The sequence below is a fragment of the Scyliorhinus torazame genome, chromosome 4, assembly GCF_047496885.1.
Source record: "Scyliorhinus torazame isolate Kashiwa2021f chromosome 4, sScyTor2.1, whole genome shotgun sequence".
NCBI lineage: Eukaryota > Metazoa > Chordata > Chondrichthyes > Carcharhiniformes > Scyliorhinidae > Scyliorhinus > Scyliorhinus torazame.
Window position 1 is genome coordinate 133961941 of NC_092710.1, and position 20361 is coordinate 133982301.

Genomic DNA, 20361 nt, shown 5'->3' on the forward strand with positions numbered 1-20361 from the left:
AGGGAGATTGTTTGGGAGGCTGGGTAGGTGAGGGAGCAGTGCCTTACCGTGTTGGGGTGGACAAAGCTCTCCGTGCTCTCGGAGTCGAAAAGGCCGCAGTCATGTTAACCCGGACAACCATCATGGAGTTCTTCAGCTGTTTCGGCTGCAACTGGTCGCGAGTGACTGCGCCCAGCTGCGGGTAGCCTGTGTGGTCAGTGGAATCACAAGATGGCGGCCCCCACGAGTCGCACGTGTCGGGCTGGGGCGAAGATGGTGACCAAGATGGCCGCCCCCATGATTCGCACGTGTCGGTCGGTGTTGGGGCCGGCACGAGATGGCAGCCCCCACGAGTCGCAAAATGCTGATGACGCATCTGACAGGGGCATTCCGGGCAGGCACGCAGCCACATTGCGGGGTCTGTGGGGCTGCGTGTCTATGGGTCGGGCCTGGTGCGTTTTCGATTTCTGAGCCTTAGGTCGGTCCAGACAGACTCTAGCAAAGTGCCCCTTTTTCCTACAGTCGCTGCACGTGACTGCGCGAGCTGGGCAACGCTGCCGGGGGTGTTGGCCCTGGCTGCAGAAGTAGCACTGCGGTTCCCCGGGCTGGGCTGGCAGCCGGGTGACGCAGGCCTGCGACATAGTCGGGTCCAATGGGGGCCGCAACGAGGGGTTCGCCAGGCCCGCGGGGAACGCACTGAAGTTCTGGTAGGCCATCTCTAGCGAGGTAGCTAGCTTTACTGTGTCCCGCAGGTCAGAGGTCCCGTTTTCCAGCAGGCGCTGCCTGATGTAGTTCTAGCGGACCACCGCCACGTAGGTGTCCCGGATCTGAGAGTTCATGTGTTCTTCCGCCGTCACATCTCAATAGCTGCAGTTCCTCGCGAGTAGAGTCAGGGTTTCCAGATACTCGTCCAGCGATTCTCCGGCACATTGATGGCGAGTAGTGAGGAGGTGTCTGGCGAGCACCTCATTTACGGGCTTCAAGAAGTGTGCCTTGGGGGTTGCGACCGCTGCCTCGTAGGTGGCCGCTTTCTCGATCATTACTGAGATTCGATGGCTCACCCGAGCGTGGACGAGTCGCAGCTTGAGGGTCTCCGTGGGAGGCGTTGTGGAGGAGTCGAGGTAGGCCTCGAAGCATCAAAGCCAATGTTCGAATATCTCCTTGGCTTCGGACACGCGGGCGTCGAGTTCGAGCCTGTCTGGCTTTAGAGCGGCTTCCATAGTGCTGTCTATGACTAATAAATTGATATACCTTCAATTCACCGAGAGGCAGAGAGAGCGAGTGAACATTAGGCTTTATTAATCATGAACTTGCCTAGCCAGAGTCGGTTGTACAGATGAATGCCGCCCACAGGCGGCTGGTATATATATGGCCTCGGTAAGGGCGGAGCCAGAGGCGGATCCCACTGGGGTTACAGTACAGTACCTGGAAGCAGCTCGTATCACCACTTTCAGGTCATAGGTCATTGGTTACAGTATCATACATGCATTAGGTGAATACATTCGCCACACTCCCACAGTCCAAAGATGTGCATGTTAGGTGGATTGGCCATGACAAATTGTCCCTTACTATTCAAACATGTTCAGGATAGGTTGAGTTACGGGGTTTCGGGATAGGACAAGGAAGTTGGTGCAGACCTGATGGGCTGAATGGCCTCTTTCTGCACTGTAGGGGTTCTATGGTTCTTTTGAGGAAGGGAGCAAGATTCTTTCCTAAAAATAACATTGGGTCCAATGATATCATCGGGACCCATCCTGTAACTTTGTTTGAAGGCCTCAGTGGAGGGGATTGGAGTGGTAGGAAAGCAAAAGTGTGGGTTGGAAGAGGCAGTGAGAGTACATTTTGAAATTTAATTTTAGGTTCTGTTATAAACCAGGAAGGGCAAGTGTGTTTTGCGTAAGGGAACTTAGATATTCCTTGCTCTGGGCTACGTACTTCAATCTTTGCCAGAACCTTTCCCTTCCACAGAATGCGCAGTTCAGCAGGGATATTACTCCCCACCAGCTGCCAGGAATTCAATCGGGCTGGATTCTTCAGAGATTTATTCAAATGATGATCAGTTCTTAAGATTGGCACGGTTTCCACATTTCTGGTTTCGGTGGGTTTGACGCCAGTAGCTTCCCTTTTGCCCTGCTATATATATATATATCAAAACCAAAGTGGATAAGTTATTAAAGCCTCACGAGCAGTTGGAAAGGCCACGTTTTAATGTTTTAAGTTGTATTGTTAGTTCTGCTACACAATATTAAACTTCAATTTTTAAACTGTCCAAGACCCTGTCGTGATTGCAAATGGAGTATTGTGTTCACTTGGATCTGCACACACGCTGAGTATACTGAAACCTGGAAAAGATACTAGGTGGGATTCTCCGTCCCGCCGCACCCGTTTTCTGGTGCGGCCCACCCCTGCCGGCAGCGGGATTCTCCGTCCTGGCAGCTGGCCAATGGGGTTTCCCATTTTCGGCACCCCCACACCGTCTGGAAATCTACGGGCGTGAGTGCGCTGCCGGCGAATTTGATGTAATTGCAGGGCTTGCAAATGATAACATTTCACAGTCCTGCCATTTTGGGCTCAATAGGGAAATAGTTCAAGTGAAGATCATCTACTGCTAAAGATCTAGAGGAACAGCATCTTGTGCTATTATTAATATTCACTTCTTGAGTACCCATAACCATAATTCTGACATGAAATGATGTTCAGTAAGAGTACAATATTACTCCAGTCAGCCAAAAGCAAAAGGAATTGTAAGAGCAAAGCAAATGTCATGTCATTCTGGTTGACATCAGGGGCGAAATTCTCCGTTATCGGCGGAAAGTCCGCCGATCGGCGCAAAAAACGGCGCAAATCCGACTTGCGTCACGTCGGAAAAATGGGTCGATAGTCTCCGGCCCGAAATGGGCTTGCAGCGACGTAACGGGATCCGCGCTTGCGCAGTGGTTCACGCCGTGCAGCGTCATACGCGCTGCACGGCGTGACGGCTCATAAGGCCACGCTGCTCCCCCCCACCCGACCAGAACACCCGACCGCAACACCCGACTGGATGGCTGGCCGTCGCTCAGCCCCAAGGTTCGAGTCACGCGATGTGGAGGCGCTCCTGGACGCGGTGGAGCAGAGGAGGGATGCCCTGTATCCCGGGCACGGCCGCAGAGTTGCCCCACGCCACAGCCGGCGTCTGTGGAGGGAAGTGGCAGAGGCCGTCACCGCTGTGGCCCTGACACCACGGACAGGCACCCAGTGCCACAAGAAGGTGAACGACCTCGTCAGAGCAGGCAGGGTGAGCCTCCCCATATCCCCCCTACCCCATATCCCCCCCTCCCCCATATCCCCCATATCCCCCCCCATATCCCCCATATCCCCCATATCCCCCCTCCCCCATATCCCCCCTCCCCATATCCCCCCTCCCCCATATCCCCCCTCCCCATACTCCCCATATCCCCCCTCCCCCATATCCCCCATATCCGCCCCTCCCCCATATCCCCCCTCCCCCATATCCCCCATATCCCCCCCATATCCCCCCTCCCCCATATCCCCCCTTCCCCATATCCCCCTCCCCATATCCCCCCTCCCCCATATCCCCCCTCCCCCATATCCCCCCTCCCCCATATCCCCAAGTGAATCCAGCCCTAACCTTAACCTCTGCAATGCACGCGCAACCGATGGCATGCATTCATATACCTGCCTAACAGTGTTGCCTTTTACCCCTGCCACCCCCCCCCCCCCCCCCCCCCGCACAGGAGAAGCACGCACACAACAATAGGGAGCATGTGAGGACTGGAGGAGGGCCCGCTGATGAGAGGCCACTGACCGTACACGAGGAAAGGGCCCTGGAACTGGCTGGCGGACCTGAGGACCGGGAGGTTGCTGATGCAGAGGTCGGGGGCGTACTAGCGAGTGAGCCACCGACAGCCCGTCCCCATATCCCCCCTCCCCTATATCCCCCTCCCCCGTATCACCTGATCACTACCTGATGTCTAACCATGCATGCTTCATTGTCTATCGCAGGACCAAACATCCAGGCACCCATCCCCGCAGATGCAGACCGCCCGCAGGATGCCCCTCGGAGACCACAGGAGACGGAGAGACCCGCACCCTCCAGCATGCGACGCCCGCAGGATGCCCCTCGGAGACCACGGGAGACTGAGAGACCCGGACCCTCCAGCATGCGACGCCCGCAGGATGCCCCTCGGAGACCACAGGAGACGGAGAGACCCGCACCCTCCAGCATGCGACGCCCGCAGGATGCCCCTCGGAGACCACGGGAAACGGAGAGACCTGGAGCAACAGGGAGACGACACCTCCCTCACGTGCGGGAGCGACCACCCAGCGATGAGGGGGGCAGCCACAGGCCCCCGTCACATCCGAGCCAGGACACCACTACCCAGGACACCACTACCCAGGACACCACTACCCAGGACACCACTACCCAGGACACCCCTACCCGGGACAGCACTACCCACGACACCCCTACCCGGGACAGCACTACCCAGGAAGACGAAATACCGGACAGTGAGTCAGAGTGGATGGGTGGAGACGAACCCCCACCCCAAAGTGCCATGGACTCAGAGTGGGACGAAGAGCACGACACAACGCCACTGCTGTCGCCAACACCCTCCACCATCGCAGAAACACTCACCACGGTTGGGCACTTTAGTGATGAGGCGTCAGGTACACTCACTGGTGTGCACAACACAGCCGTCCCGGTACAGCATGTGGAGGTAGGAGCAGCAGAGGGACTGGGCGGTCGGAGGGCAGCCCAGCCCAAGCGAACATCTGCCGCCCAGATGGATCCCGGGTTCCTGTAGTTACCACACCCACACATAGATCCGATGCAACCACCGACCCAGAGACGAGCGAAGAGGGTGACGGGCGGCTTGCGGCGGCTGCGGTCGCAGGTGGAGGAGTCCACCCACGTCCAGGAGCTGGGAGTGGTGCCGGTCATGCGTGCCACCCAGGCTGACACCGCACGGGTGGCGTCCACGGTGGAGGCAATGGGTGCGATGGTGTCGGACATGGGGAACGGTTTGCGAGGCCTGGGGCCTTCCGTGCAGGCGGCGTCTGTGGCCCAGGAAATGGCTGCCCTCTCACAGGAGGCCATGAGCCAGTGCCAGCGCCAGATGGCAGAGGCGCTCAACGCCATAGCCCAGTCTCTGCAGGCCATGGCCCAGTCTCAGCAGGCCATGGCCCAGTCTCAGCAGGCCATGGCCCAGTCTCTGCAGGCCATCGCTGAGGGCATCGGCGCCAGTGGCCATGTGCGAGCCGGCGTCGCACTGTCACAGACAGGGTTTGCCAACACCCTGGGCTCCATGGCTGCAAACTTGCAGACCCCTGTCGATACCAGCACGGGCCTCCAGGACTGGCAGCGCCAGATGTCGGGGGGGCGTCGGATGGCCAGTCCGTTCGCATCCCCCACCCATGTAGAGGCCTGGGGGCCATCAGGCACCCCGAGGGAGGAGGAGGTGGTGTGGTCCGTCCCGGCTCCCTCTGTAGGGGAGGTCCCGGTACACCGCGACACCTCGGACTCCCCCCATTCCGTCCCAGGTGCATCGGGCGGGCAACGGGCAGGACAGGCTGGCAGCTCGCCATCCCAGTCGCCCGGGCCGCAGCCTGGCCCATCTAGGCCAGGACGCCCCAGGAAACGGCCGCCAAAGGGATCCAGTGTCAGAGGGCAGGAATCACAGGAGTCCAACTCCAGTTCTGCTGTACCGTCTGGGGAACCACGTAAACGTAGTCAAAGGGCCCGTAAGGCCAAACAATTAGACACTGAGTAAGTTGGCACGGGTGCAGGGCACAGATGAGTTTTAGGGGCTAGGGCACGTGCATGAACTCCTTTGGTTATTAAAGTCAATGTTACACCTACAGAAGCTGCCTTTGTGCTCTGTCCAAAGTGTGCGGGGGTGTCATGTACGTTGAGCGCAAGTGTGTGTGTGAGGGGTGGTCTTACCTCAGCCCCAGGTGAGTCTGCCCCCTTCCCCCTGGGCCGCCATCAACATCCCCCGGGCAGAGGACGGGACCGTGCGCTGCAGTGTCACAGCCGCATGCAGGGATGGTCCAGGTGGATGGTGGTACTGTGGCCATGGGTCAGACATAGTCCAACGACGTAGAGCCAGGAGCTCATCGCAGGGCGGGTTGTCATCATCCTCCATGGCCTGCGATAGACACGCGTCCACCCGCAACTGTGTGAGCCCGGCCCGTTGTGCCGCAGGTGGATCGGCAATTGGGGGGGGGGTGGTGTGCATGCGGGTGGGGTGGGTGGGGTTGGGGAGGGGGGTGAGGGTGTTGGGTGGGTGGATGGGTGGGGGGTGTGGGTGGTCGGCTGTTGCCATGGTGTGCGGTCTGTGGCCATACTACCCGATTCCCACGCCCATCTAGTCAGTGAAGCGGGCGTCTATCAATCTGTCCCGTGCCCGCTGGGCCAGCCGGTAACGGTGGACAGCCACCCGCCTGTGTCTACCCCGTCTGCCCTGACCATTGCCCCATCCCCCTCATCTGGGGAGGACTGGGCCTCTTCCTGCTGCTCCTCCACTCCGCCCTCCTCTGCCTGCGGCACATCGCCCCTCTGCTGGGCTATGTTGTGCAGGACGCAGCACACCACAATGATGCGGCCGACCCTATCTGACCGATACTGGAGGGCGCCCCCAGAGAGGTCCAGGCACCTGAAACGCATCTTCAGCACGCCAAAGCACCTCTCGATCACTCCCCTTGTCGCTACATGGGCATCATTGTAGCGGTTCTCCGCCTCATTGCGTGGCCTCCATATAGGCGTCATCAGCCACGATCGCAATGGGTAGCCCCTGTCGCCCAGCATCAGCCCCTCAGCCGGGGATGGCGTCTCTCGTACATACCGGGGATGGATGACCGCGACAACACGAATGAGTCGTGTACACTGCCTGGGTGACGGGCGCAGACGTGCAGGATCATCATGCGGTGGTCGCAGACCACCTGTACGTTCATCGAATAGGTCCCCTTCCTATTAGTGAACACGGCCCTGTTATCTGCAGGTGGCCGCACGGCGACGTGCATCCCATCGATCGCGCCCTGGACCATGGGGAACCCGGCAATGGCAGAGAAGCCCACGGCCCGGGTATCTTGGCTGTCCCGGTCCACGGGGAAGCGGATGTAGCGGTGCGCCATGGTATATAGGGCATCTGTCACTGCCCGGTTGCACGGTATATAGGGCATCTGTCACTGCCCGGTTGCACCGATGCACCGATGTCTGCGATATGCCGGACAGGTCCCCACTCGGTGCCTGGAATGACCCCGTTGCATAAAAGTTCAGGGCCACCGTAACCTTGACGGACACGGGGAGAGGGTGTCCCCCGCCAGTGCCACGCGGTGACAGGTGTGCCAGCAGGTGGCAGATGTGTGCCACGGTTTCCCGGCTCATCAGGAGTCTCCTCCTGCATTCCCGGTCCGTGAGGTCCTGGTATGACTGCCGGGGCCGGTACACACGGGGCGCCCTCGGGTGCCTCCGTTGCCGTGGGGTCGCGACGTCCTCCTCCCCCTCCTCGTCCTGTCGGTCAGGTGTCCCTCCAGCCTGGGCGGCTGCCGCCTGCCCCTCTGCGGCAGCCTGCGCCGCCTCTCTGGCACGCTCCTCCTCCTCCTCCTCCTCCTCCATCTCATCCAGGGCAACATAGACATGAGCGGCTGCCACCACGGCGGCCAACATCGCTGGATGATCTGAAAACATGACGGTCTGGTGGGGGGGAGGGGAACGACGACATGTCATCATTGTCCATATCCCCTCCTCCCCCCAGCCAGGTGGCATGGACCGCATGGGTCCAACTGTTGGAGGCTGGCACCTGGCCAGGTGGACCAACTCACTTGCCCTCCCATCCCCCTCCTCGGCACGGACCCCCCCCCCAACCTCCACCCCAGCACGGACCCCCCCGCAACCTCCACCCCAGCACGGACCCCCCCCAACCTCCACCCCAGCACGGACCCCCCCCCAACCTCCACCCCGGCACGGACACCCCCCAACCTCCACCCCAGCACGGACCCCCCCCCCAACCCCCAACCTCCACCCCAGCATGGACCCCCCCCCCCAACCTCCACCCCAGCACGGACCCCCCCCAACCTCCACCCCGGCACGGACCCCCCCCCAACCTCCACCCCAGCACGGACCCCCCCCAACCTCCACCCCAGCACGGACCCCCCCCCAACCTCCACCCCGGCACGGACCCCCCCCAACCTCTACCCGAGCACGGACCCCCCCCAACCCCCAACCTCCACCCCAGCACGAAACACCCCCCAACCTCCACCCCAGCACGGACCCCCCCCCCAACCTCCACCCCGGCACGGACCCCCCCCCAACCTCCACCCCGGCACGGACCCCCCCCAACCCCCAACCTCCACCCCGGCACGGCACGGACACCCCCCCAACCTCCACCCCAGCACGGACCCCCCCCAACCCCCAACCTCCACCCCAGCACGGACCCCCCCCCAACCTCCACCCCAGCACGGATCACCCCCCAACCTCCACCCCGGCACGGACCCCCCAACCTCCACCCCAGCACGGACCCCCCCACAACCCCCAACCTCCACCCCGGCACGGCACGGACCCCCCCCAACCTCCACCCCAGCACGGACCCCCCCCCAACCTCCACCCCAGCACGGACCCCCTCCCAGCACTCCCCCGGAGCCCAGCCTACTCTAAACACCCCCCCAACCCCGCCGCACACACACACGCACAACCCGAGACACACCTCTCCTCATGCAATCAGACTGCGGCCACGCCATTTCCTGCCCAGAGCCAACCCCCCAGGCCATCACTCACCTCCACGCTGGTCGGCGTGAGCCTGGAGCACCGGGTCACGCCGATGAAAAGGAGGTTTGATTCACGTCGACGTGAACGGTCATCACGTCGACGGGACTTCGGCCCATCCGGAAGGGAGAATATCGGCAGGCCGAAAATCGGCTGCCTTGCGCAGACCCGTGACATTCTCCGTGGCAGCGGCGCCATTAACGCCCCGCCAACTTTTCTCCCTTCGGAGACTTCGGCGGGAGCGGGGGCGGGATTCACGGCGGCCAACGGCCATTCTCCGACCCTCTGGGGGGGCGGAGAATGACGCCCCAGGAGTGGATTTGGAGAGATTTCAATGGAAAATGAAAATAGTATTTATAGAATGAATAGTTGGGAACGGTGTAAGTTTTTCATTTGTAGATTTTTATCGACAGTCTGCCTGGCACTGCCATGGTGCCTGGTTGGCATGTCAGAGTGGCAGGGGCACTTCAAGGGTGCACGGCTGGCAGTGCTAAGATGCCCAGGTGCCAGGTTGGCCCTGCAATGGTTGGGGCCTAGGGATCCACATCCATGTAAGGGGGAAGGTGGGGGGGGGGTTGAGGGGAGTGAAGGAAGGTTGGGGGTATGAAAGGGGCGTCCTGAAAGCAGGGCTGTCTTGAAAGGGGGAGTGTAGAGTTTGGGGCATCCTTTCAAAATGGCAGTTTGATCTCTGAGGAGCCGGTCCTGCTGCTGAGCTCAGCCCCCCAGTGTAAAGAAACTTCCTAAGTGTGGCCTTGATGGGGAAAAACTCCCAAAGCCTCAAAAACAGCTATATGCTGCTGAATAGTGGTGTCATGCTCGGCACTGCAGCTGACGAGAAACACCCCGCCAAAACTGGATTGGATATTTTTCCGGTGAATCGTGGCCAGTATTTGAGATGTGGGCTGGGATTCTCCGACCCTGCGCTGGGTCGGGGAATCCCCGGGGGGACGCGGCAATTGTGCCCCGCCGCCTCGACGCCGGCTTCCTGATTCTCCCCCGCCGATTCTTGGGCGCCCGCGGGATTCCCGCGCCACTCGGGGGCCGTTGAAAGCGCCCCCGCCCCCCCCCCCATAATTATCTGGGCCCCGATGGGCTGGGTGGCCGACGGGTTCGGCCGAGTCTTGCCGGCGGGACCTGGAAGGTGTGTCTGCAGGGGCCGTCCCGGAGGGAGGGTGGGGGGATCCGACCCCGGAAGGGCTGGGGGGCCCACGGTGGCCTGGCCCACGATCGGGGCCTACCGATCGGACGGACAGCTGGTTTCGTCCGGGCTTATGTTCCTCCGTGCCGGGCCCCTGTCAGGCTCTGCCATATTGCCCGGGGGCCAGTGCGGAGAAGGGAACTCCCGGGCATGCACGGAATCACGCCGGCCATTCCGCGCATGTGCGGAAATACACCAGCCGCAGCGCGCATGCGCGAACACGTGCCAGCCATTCTGCGCCAGCTGGAACTGCTGGGACCACTCCGGCGCCAACCTAGGGCCCTAGGAAGGGGAGCATTCCCCATTATCGGGGACCGTTGATGCCGGGGTGGTTGGCGCCGCTTTTCAGACCGGCGTGGGGACTTAGCCCCATTATTGGAGAACCCCGCCCATGGTATCACCAACGCCCTGTAGAACTGAAGCACATACATCCTTACTTTTATGTTCAGTTCCTCTCATAACAAAAGATAGCATTCCATTGGCTACTTCATTATTTGCTGTACTGGCATAATAACTATTTTGTGACTCGTACTAAAACACCTTGATCCCTCTGCACCTCGGAATTCTGAAGCCATTCTCCATTTAAGTGATATCTGCTTTTTAAAAATGTTTCCTGCCAAAGTAAACAACTTCATATTTTCCCACATTATATTCCATCTGCCAGATTCTTTCGCACTCACTCAACCTATCTACATCCATCTGCAACCTCCTTGTGTCCTCTTCACAAAATACGTTCCTACCTAACTTTGTGTCATCAGCTAATTCAGCCACCATGCCTTCACTCTTCTGAACTAAGTAATTAACATGAATAGTAAAAAGCAGAGGCTCCAGCACAGGCACCTACCAATCATAAAATGACCCAGTTATGCATACCCTCTGTTTTCTGCCATCAGCCAATCTTCAATTTGTGCCAATATCATACCCCATACACCATGAACTTTTATTTTCCACAATAACTTTTGATGTGGCACCTTAGCAAATTCCTTCTGGAAATCCTAGTACAGTACATCTACAGATTACTCTTCATCTACAGGGCACAGTTGTCCTTCAAAGACCTAAATTATTTTGATAAACTTCGCAAGACCATGCTCCCTCTTCCCAATTATCTGGAGCTCCGCTAAGTCCCCAGCTATAACCTCCTTAATTATCAAATGTTTCGGCAGCGGCGGCTGCTGCTACTGCTATGTATATATGTTATTGTAAATAAATGTTATTTCTTAGTATCCTTGAAACTTGTGCTGGATTCTTTGTGGCCCTCACAAAACTGGCGACGAGGGTTAAAGTGAATAGCTGTCTACACTGCTGAAGCCACCTCCCTGGATTTTTGTTGGATACAAGTTGGAAGTTGTTTTCTATTACACCATGCCTCTGTACGGATGTTTGAATGTTTTTGATGCTGCGCTGGAAAGCTGGAACCAGTACACACAACGGATGCGTTACTATTTCCGGGCAAACAATATCACCGAAAACGAGCGCCAGGTGGTCATATTGAAACTCGTGCTGGATTCTTCGTGGCCCTCACAAAAGCTCCTTGAATTTTACAACATTTTTGAGAGGGAGAAGGGAGAGTCACAAAGCAAGGTTTTAACATTAAGTAAGGTCATCTTCAAAGGAATGGCAAATGAATTAAGCATTGCAGCCTGGGCTATACTTTAATGGGTGTATCTATAATCAAACAGTAGTAAGTATTCAAAAAAGGTTTTGGTGCAAACCATTGCCAGTACATAATTTTAAAGGCAAAAACTTTACTTGTGCAGTTAAGCAACAACGCAATTGTGGTAAGGGGCAGTATTAAGCAAAAAGAAAATAATTTACACAAATACAAGGAAAACTGGAAATTCAGCAGAATGGAAAAGCAAGAAAAGCAACTAATGAATCCAGAGAAAGTAATACGAGTAAAAATAATTTGCAACAGGTGTTGATTTCCAAATTTCTTTCTCCGTCAGTCTGGCCTCAATAAAAGTCGAGATGGATTTGCAAGTAAAAAGAAGTTATTTTATTCAGCTTGCAAGCTACCTAGTCCACAGTGATACAGACAACATGTTGCTGTCTGCAGTCCCGGGAACTAAGTGAAGGTCCCAGACGAAGAGATCAGTACTCATACATTCAAATGGCATCAAGTTTCACATACTCGACACCCATAGGTTATCCTATGTCCCTCCTGACTTGTTTGATCTATTCTGATTGGCTCACTTCCAATCCCTATCTCCGGCCCCTATCAATGCAGCATCACTCTCAGAGACACACCTCTTCCTGCTTTTTCCATGCGGTCTCAAATCCCTTTGTCTCTACCTGCCAGAATCAAAGTGGCTTATTTCTACATTACATTAACTAATATCTCTAAAGTAACTATTTTATATCACATTCGTCACAGGTATCAAAACTAACAGTGAGAGCTTTTTCTAAATATATTAAGAAAACGATAGTTGCAGGGTGAATATGTTTCTGTTAAACGCAGGTGCAGGTGAAAATATAATGGATTGTAATGAAATAGCAGACTTGTTAAATACATACTTCAAATCATTTTTCACAGTCGAGGAACTTTATGGATTTATTATAAGTAAAATAAATGGTAATGGAGAAAATTATATTCCTTAAGATGGACAAATCTTCCAACGCTGATGGTTCCTATGTCAGGATACTAAAAATAATTACAGACACATTTAGACATAATGGGTGCGATTCTTCTGAAAAATTTCTAAGATCATTTGTGGCGGGTTTTTCAGGGAGTTCCCTTCCAGCTATGCTGACGAGTTCCCCACTGCTATTCAATGACACTTAGTCACTTCTTTGGGCCCTGGGGAGTTTCTCACTGGTTTAGCCCACATTTAGAATTTTTTTTAGCATTGGGGATCTGAACTCAGATTGGGCTTCCATTTTGAAAGGGTGCCCCAATCCCTCAGAGAGCTTGTGGGTTCCCCATACCCCCCATCCAAGAGCAATGTCACCCCACACAGCCCCAAGTCAGGACACCCCGCTATGGGGTCCCTGGGGGCCTCTCTCCTCAGGCCCCCAAGTCCCCTTACAGCACTCCCTCCCATCCAGGACCCCCACCCATCACCCCCCAACCTCCCGGAGGCCCCTACATATTTGCCCTGCACACCCCCACCCTTCAAACACCCCCTCCACCCTCACTTCATGGGCATGGCCCCCCTCACCCCTGGCCCTTGGTAGTGCCACCCTGGCACTTGGGCAGCCTTACACTGGCACCCAGAGAGTGCTTCTGTCAGCTTGGCAGTGACACCCTTGCATCTTGGTAGTGGAAACTCCCCGGGTGCCGTTCCGCCTGGTCCACATTTGTGTGGACCACTGCTGAACGGCACCCGGCTGCAGCCTCCCTGGGGAGGCCGGAGAATCGACAGAGGCTGGTGAATCCCGGGCAAGTAGATCTTAAGTTGGTTTATGACCTATTTCCGCGAGCGTCATTGGTGCCGTCCCTTTTCGGCAGAGTTCTGACTCCGACGTCTCGCAGGACTTGGGTGAACCCCGCGAAGCACGGAGGCTGTTGGGAGGTCAGCTGGAGGCCTCCTCTGGGATTCTCCAGCCGTGTTGTGCTGTCGCTCAAGCGCAACGTGGCAAGAGAATCGCGCATATTGTACAGTTAAAAAAAATTGAAACACGCACTTATGCACTGGTAAATTGCAAATGTCACTTCACTATTTAGGAAGGGATCGAGAGAGAAACTAGGTCTGCCACTTCAACATTAGTTGTAGGCACATTACTGGAATCAATCATCAGGAATAGACTAATCAAAATTTGAATAAATATGAGCTGATCAAAGTCAGCATGGATTTCAAAAGAGTAAGTTAAGACTAATTAAGTTTAATGCTTAATATTTAGTGCTTATTAACGTGGTAGATTTCAGACTATCCACAGTGACTTCTAGAAGGCTTTCTACAAGGTTCCACAGGAGATTACTTGCAAAAATAAATACCCACGGAACTTTGTGATAGGGATTGATAATTGGTTGACAAGAGAGGATAAATTAAGTAGAATATACAGAGTGTACTCTGATTGACAGGATGTGATAAATGGTCAATGATGTGCTAAGACCTCAACTATGCATCATAGATTAATAAATTGGATGTAGGAAAAGAACATTGGGTAGGATTCTCCCAGCCCCGCGCCGGGCCGGAGAATCCCCGCGAACGGGCCACGCCGCCCTGACGCCGGCACGCGATTCTCCATTGGCGTCGGCGTGGTTGGCGCAGCAACATTGCGGGCCGCTCTACGTGGCCGTCCCGCTGATTCTCTGGCCCAGATGGGCTGAGCAGCCGTAGGAAAAGAGCCAAGTCCCGCCGGCGCCGTTCTAACCTGCTCTGGGTGTGTAAGGGTCGGGTGGCAACCTATTGTGGGGGGGGGGGGGGGGGTGAGGGGGTATCTGACCCGGGGGGGGGGGGGGGCTCCGATGTGGCCTGTCCCGTGATCGGGACCCACCGATCGGCGGTCCGGACTCTGTGGCTGGGGGCCTCCTTTCCTACGTGCCGGCCCCTGTAGCCCTGCGCCATGGTGTGTCGGGGCCGGCGTGTTGAAGGAGGCCACCGCGCTGCACGCATTGGCGCCAGCACCACTGCGCATGTCCTCGTTGCCGCCGGCGCAACGGCGCAGGCGCGGATCTCGTGGTGCCAAGTTCACACTGGGATCTGCAGCTGGAGTGGCGCGAATCAGAATTAGACGTGGGAGCGGCCCCTTCAAGCCATCGTAAAACACGATGGCGTTTACGACGGCGTGGACACTCTGCCACGGGATTGGAGAATCCCACCCAATATATTTTCCAGTGATCAAATGGCACTAAGTCAGGTGACAAAGGAAAGCGTCTAGATGGGAGCAGCAAGAGACGGTCAACTTTAGATCCAAGAGGGTCAAATAGGAATTTTTTTTCATTGTGAGATAACTTTAAGAGACCGTAAGTAAAAAGTCATTGAAGGAAATGATATCATGAGCTGATTCTCCGTCGACGTGATCGTCCGTTTCGCCGTCAGCGCACTCATGCCTGCGGATTTCTCGACGCCATAGGGGGGCCCACAATGGAAAACCCCATTGGCCGGCTGGCGGGAAGGAGGATCCCGCTGCCCGGGGGGGGGGGGGGGGGGGGGGTGGTGGGCGCCGCACCATAAAACGGGTGTGATGGGATGGAGAATCCTGCCCCATATCTCATATGACCCAAGAGATGTGTGTGCAGACCGATCATAGGTAGTGTATAAACACCCTCACGTATTTACGATGTGTATTCTTGTTCCAGTTCTAGTTACAATAAATAACCTACATGGTCGCTGTATATTGTGTGTATTCGAATGAGTCTTCTATCTGGCACATTGAAAAGCAACAAATAGTATAACATAGTGGCAGCATTTGAAGATTTTTGAGGAACATTATGTAGAACATTATGACTCCACTGGATAACTTCTGAACACCAAGTACAATAAAGAGCCAACTGATTGTTTAACTTGACTACCTCGGAAGTGAAGGGTTACAGAAGGCCTCACCACAGACCCCCCCCTCCCCGGGAGGTTGAGGAACTGGGTAACTACTGTGGCCACACTGCAGCTGGATCTGGGTTCAAAGGGTAACCTGAATAGCTGTGAAATTGGTGTGGCGGAATGTACTGACAGAAATCAGGGAAAACGGGATGCTGCCATCTCTGTCAGTGGATTCCTTCACTAACTCACTTCATGGACAATTTCGAAAGTGGGGGAATGGCTCCAAAGCATCATCAGAAGGGTTGGCTGAAGTATTATTTTAAAACTGAGCTTTAAAAAAACTTGTGCTGTTTAAAATAAAGGTGTTTTAAAAAAACCTGGCGCCTGAAAAAGAACACAGCTTCTAAAAATAAACTGCAGCCAGCGAAGAAGAAGGGCTACCAAAAGACAAGCCTGTGGGATCACTATGTAAATGGCAAACCTGTAAAGACGTTTGTATTTATGAAGAAGCCAGCACATCAAGAAAACAACATACCCACTCGTGACTTGGAAAGCATTAGATATAGTGCACAAATTTAAATTATTTCGCTAATGGATGGAACTTTGATTACTGGATTAGGGGTGAATGAACCAGAGAAACAAAAAAGTTATATTATCTTGGGCCATGACGGAATGCACTGGAACAATGCATCAGAATTGATGGTTGCGATCACAAGGAGCCTAGCAAGGTATGGATACTCCGGGAAGATCAACTCGAAGCAAATGTCAACGACTGGAACCATAGTTTAGAATTGATGATATACTAGCAATGACAAGTTGAGTCCATCAACCAGTCTGAGTTGAAACAAAGCCCAGGAGTGTGACTTTTTAGATAATGAATTGTCAAAATGAATTTTGAAACTAGTCACTACATCGATCCCAATACAGGCCTTTTACAAATATCTACCAGATGAAGAAAGGGTATAGAATCGATGACACACTACATAACGATGAAAGAAAATGTGATGCACTTCCCAAGAGCTGCAGGTGTTGGGAGTTGCTGTGGCAATTAGTATGGTAATTAAGGCACAGGAGTATGCCAAGCATATTCACCACTGTCTGATGTACCAGGACTTGTGAAGCATGTGCCATCCACGAACAACCAGCAAGGCAATGCAGGAGGCCAAGCTCGGAGCTTGTATCAGAAAATGGTGGCAGGCCAGGTGCAGAGGGAAAAACCTGCAATCCAATTAGTGTGGTATGCCAAAGGTATGCCAACACACAGCACCAAGTTGTCGAGGAAGCAAAATGTGAAGGCGATTTGAACAAGAACCGTGTTAAGTGCCGGTTGAATATTTGTTTTATATTGTGAATGTAGTGTCATGTGAGAGTACCTTTAAGAAATGGGTGTTCAAGAAATGTACCCTTAAGAAATGGGTGTTTATCAGTGATGTCAGAGTGTGGGTCGAGCTTGGCTGTCTGTCAGCTTTTTACTTTTATTTTAGGCTGCTTGCTGCAGGGTGTGTTTTAGTTTCATTTTTAGAGCTGGATAGCTGCAGTCACAGCCAGAAGGGTTATAAGTCTCTCTCTCTGTAATCTAAAAACTGTAAATCGATCTTTTGGTGATTTAAAACTAATAACTGCTCTCAGTAGTGACTTTAACCTGATGTGCTTCTGTTTAAAGGTTTTTTTAAAGTCTTATGGATGTTAAAAGGACAGCTTAAGGATTACTTAGTGTTGTATTCGTTGAGGGTTGTATTTGAATTAATGGTTGCTAAGATGTTCACTGTCTGTTTTAAAAAGGTTAACTTGAGTTCATAGAATAAACATTGTTTTGCTTTAAAAAATACTTTTCCATTTCTGCTGTACCACATCTGTAGAGTGGGCCGTGTGCTCCCCATACCATAATCTATTAAAAGTTGTGGGTCAGGTGAACTCCATGATACACTTTGGGGTTCTCTAAACCCTGGCCCATAACATTTGATCGACATGTTGATTTACGCAACCTGAGACATTTTGCCATGACTGGGATTGTATGTCTGCACAAGAGTGGTGGCATCCACTTAAATTCAAACTTGATATGGGAGCAAGTGGTAATACCTTACCTCTTCCTCTGTCGAAGGCTATACATGTAGAGAAATGGTAATCTATGCTACAACCGACCACAGCTAGACTGATTACTGGTCAAGGTTATGCATTGGAGAGATAATCTTGCACTGAAGCTCTGGGAAGTTGCAATGGGTAGAACTGTTCTATATTGTGGATACAGTTGGACCAGCTATAGCAGGACCTCCAGTATGCCAAGCTTTACGGATCATTATAATATGTGAAATCAACATCTCATCAAATGTTACAGAAGATTGCAGAATCGAATGCATTAGGTTGGTTAGAGACCTGTAATTGCTTTATCCGGACAGGTTTAGCCTAATTGGTGATTTCAAGGGGGATGCCATGTTACACATAAGGGAGGATGCAATTCCTATTATTGATGCAGGCTAGGTGTAGTTGAGAAACCACAAAGGGTGGAAAACATTAGTGGGAGTTACCTATAGGCCTCCAAACAGTAGTGGTAAGGTAGGGGATGGCATTAAATAGGAAATTAGAGATGCAAGCAACAAAAGCTCTTTATAATCATTGGTGACTTTAATGCACATATAGATTGGACAAACAAAAATTAGCAATAATACTGTGGCACATAAATTCCTGGATTGTGTATAAGATGATTTTTGGAGTCAAGTATGTGTAGGAACCAACCAGGGGAAATCCATAGAATCTCTTGTGCAGAAAGAGGCCATTAGGTCCATCGAGTCTGCACCGACCCTCTTAAAGAGCACCCTACCTAGGCCTACTCCCGTGCCCTCTAACCTGCACATCCCTGGACACTAAGGGCAGTTTTATTTAGCTTGACCAATCCACCAAACCTGTATATCTTTGGACTGTGGGAGGAAACCGGAGCACCCGGAGGAAACCCACACAGGCACATGGAGAAAGTGCAAACTCCACACAGTCACCCAAGGCCGGAATTGAACCCGGGTCCCTGGCGCGGTGAGTCAGCAGTGCTAACCACTATGCCACCATGCCGCCCCTGTACTATCCTAGATTTGGTGTTGAGAAGGACTTAATTAATAATCTTGCTATGGGGAAACAGTGACCATAACATGACAGAATTCTTCAGTTTGAAGGTAGGTGAAGAAGTCTGATCTGAAACAAGGGTCCTAAATCTAAACAAAGGAAACTCCAAAGGTATGGGACATGAGGCACGAGATAGATTGTGGAACTTAATTAATTCACGATGGCAGATAGGCAATGGCTAATATTTGAGGAGCGAATGTAATGCATTGCAACAGTTATACATTCCTTTCTGGTGCAAAATTACAACAAGCAAAGCAGCTCAACCAAAATAAATTAAGGATAGTATTAGATACAAAGAGAAGTCATGTTAGTTCTATAAAAAGTAGCAAATCTGTGGATTGAGAGCAGCCCAGAATTCAGCAAAGCAGGACTAAGAGACTTGCCAAGAGAAGAAAAAAAAAGTAACCTTGCAAGTAACATAAAAGTGGACTGTAAAAGCTTCCATCAGTATGTAAAAAGAAAAAGAACAGTGAAGACAAATGTAAGTCCAATACAGTCCAAAAAAAGAGAATTTATAAGAGAGAATAAGGAATGGTAGACCAATTAAACAGCAACTTTATTTGGTTTTCATTGAGGAAGATACCAACACTTCCCAGAAATCCAAGGAACCAATGGCCTAGTGAGAAGGAGGAACAGAAGGAAATTAGCATTATTTTAAAAAAGTGAGAGAATCAATGGGTCTGAAAGCTGATATGTCCCCTGGGCCTGATAATCTACTTCCCAGGATACCAAAGGAGGTAGTCATGGAAAATAGTGGAAGCGTTGGTTGCCACCTTCCAAAATTCTGTAGATTCTCCCGGCAGACTGAGAGTGGCAAAGGTAACCCGAAAAAGGAGAGAGGGAGAAAACAGGGAATTATAGGCCAGTTAGCCTAACATCAGTAGTGGAGAAAATGCTCAACGTCTACTATAAGGCATCTGATAACAAGACACTTACAGAATAACAACGGGATCAGATCTGACTTGTGACTAGGACAAGAGGTCAGAGTTCTCAATCATTTGTCAGGAATCAAGGTATCCTGCAGACATTTCAGGGGTGTGTAACCAGCCCAGATCTTACGAGGCCAAGACATCAGAGAATTCTCAGAATGAATCAAAGTCAAATCAGAGAGTTACACAATGTTACCACATTTTACATTCCTGTCACACCGCGGACAATGTCCAGGACAAGTTGCGACTCCAACTACTTGGATACCACATGTATAAACAAAGAATGGGTCAACAAAAGTTCTAAATTGCCAGTGAATCAAAAGAGTCATTAGGATTCTCAAAGTTCTGAGCAGAGTTTTATGATCAGGGGTTCTGCTCAGATAAGTGAACCTCCTATATGCGATCCTTAGTTTTGTGAAATTGTAAAGTGCAGCTAAAAGTAATCAAAAGGCTAATGGAATGTTGACATATAACTCAAAGGGGAGAATTTGTGCTTCAGTTGTGGACAGCCTTGATCAGACCCAATCTTGAGTATTGTGCTAAATTCAACCCTACCTCAGGATAGAAACATTGTCCTCGGAGGATGGAGAATGCAGAATCACCAGAATGATACTGGGGCTTAATGGGTTAAATTATCAGGACAGGTTTCATAAACTCAACTTGGCTTTCTTTGCGTTGTGAAGGTTGGAGAATGATCTACTCGCGGTTATTAAAACGATCAGGGGGTACCACAGGTTAGGTAGAGAGAGAAACTATTTCCTCTTGTGGGAAATCCAAAACAGGGGGGGAGAACTTTTTCAAATTAGAGCCACGTTATTTAAGAGTTCTCCACAATTATACATGCCATCCCAGCTCAGTCATTTGTAGCTATTTCTTCATCATTACTGGGCCAAAATTGTGGAAATCACCATCCAAATGGTTTGGGGTATACCTTTGCCCACAAATTGCAACAGTGGCGGCCCA

General features: G+C 52.7%; 1 protein-coding gene across 3 annotated transcripts in view; it reads right to left on the reverse strand.

The window, feature by feature from the left end:
- dlgap2a (discs, large (Drosophila) homolog-associated protein 2a) overlaps positions 1-20361 on the reverse strand; it is a 1100531-nt gene that overhangs the window by 280038 nt on the left and 800132 nt on the right. The window lies entirely within an intron of this gene.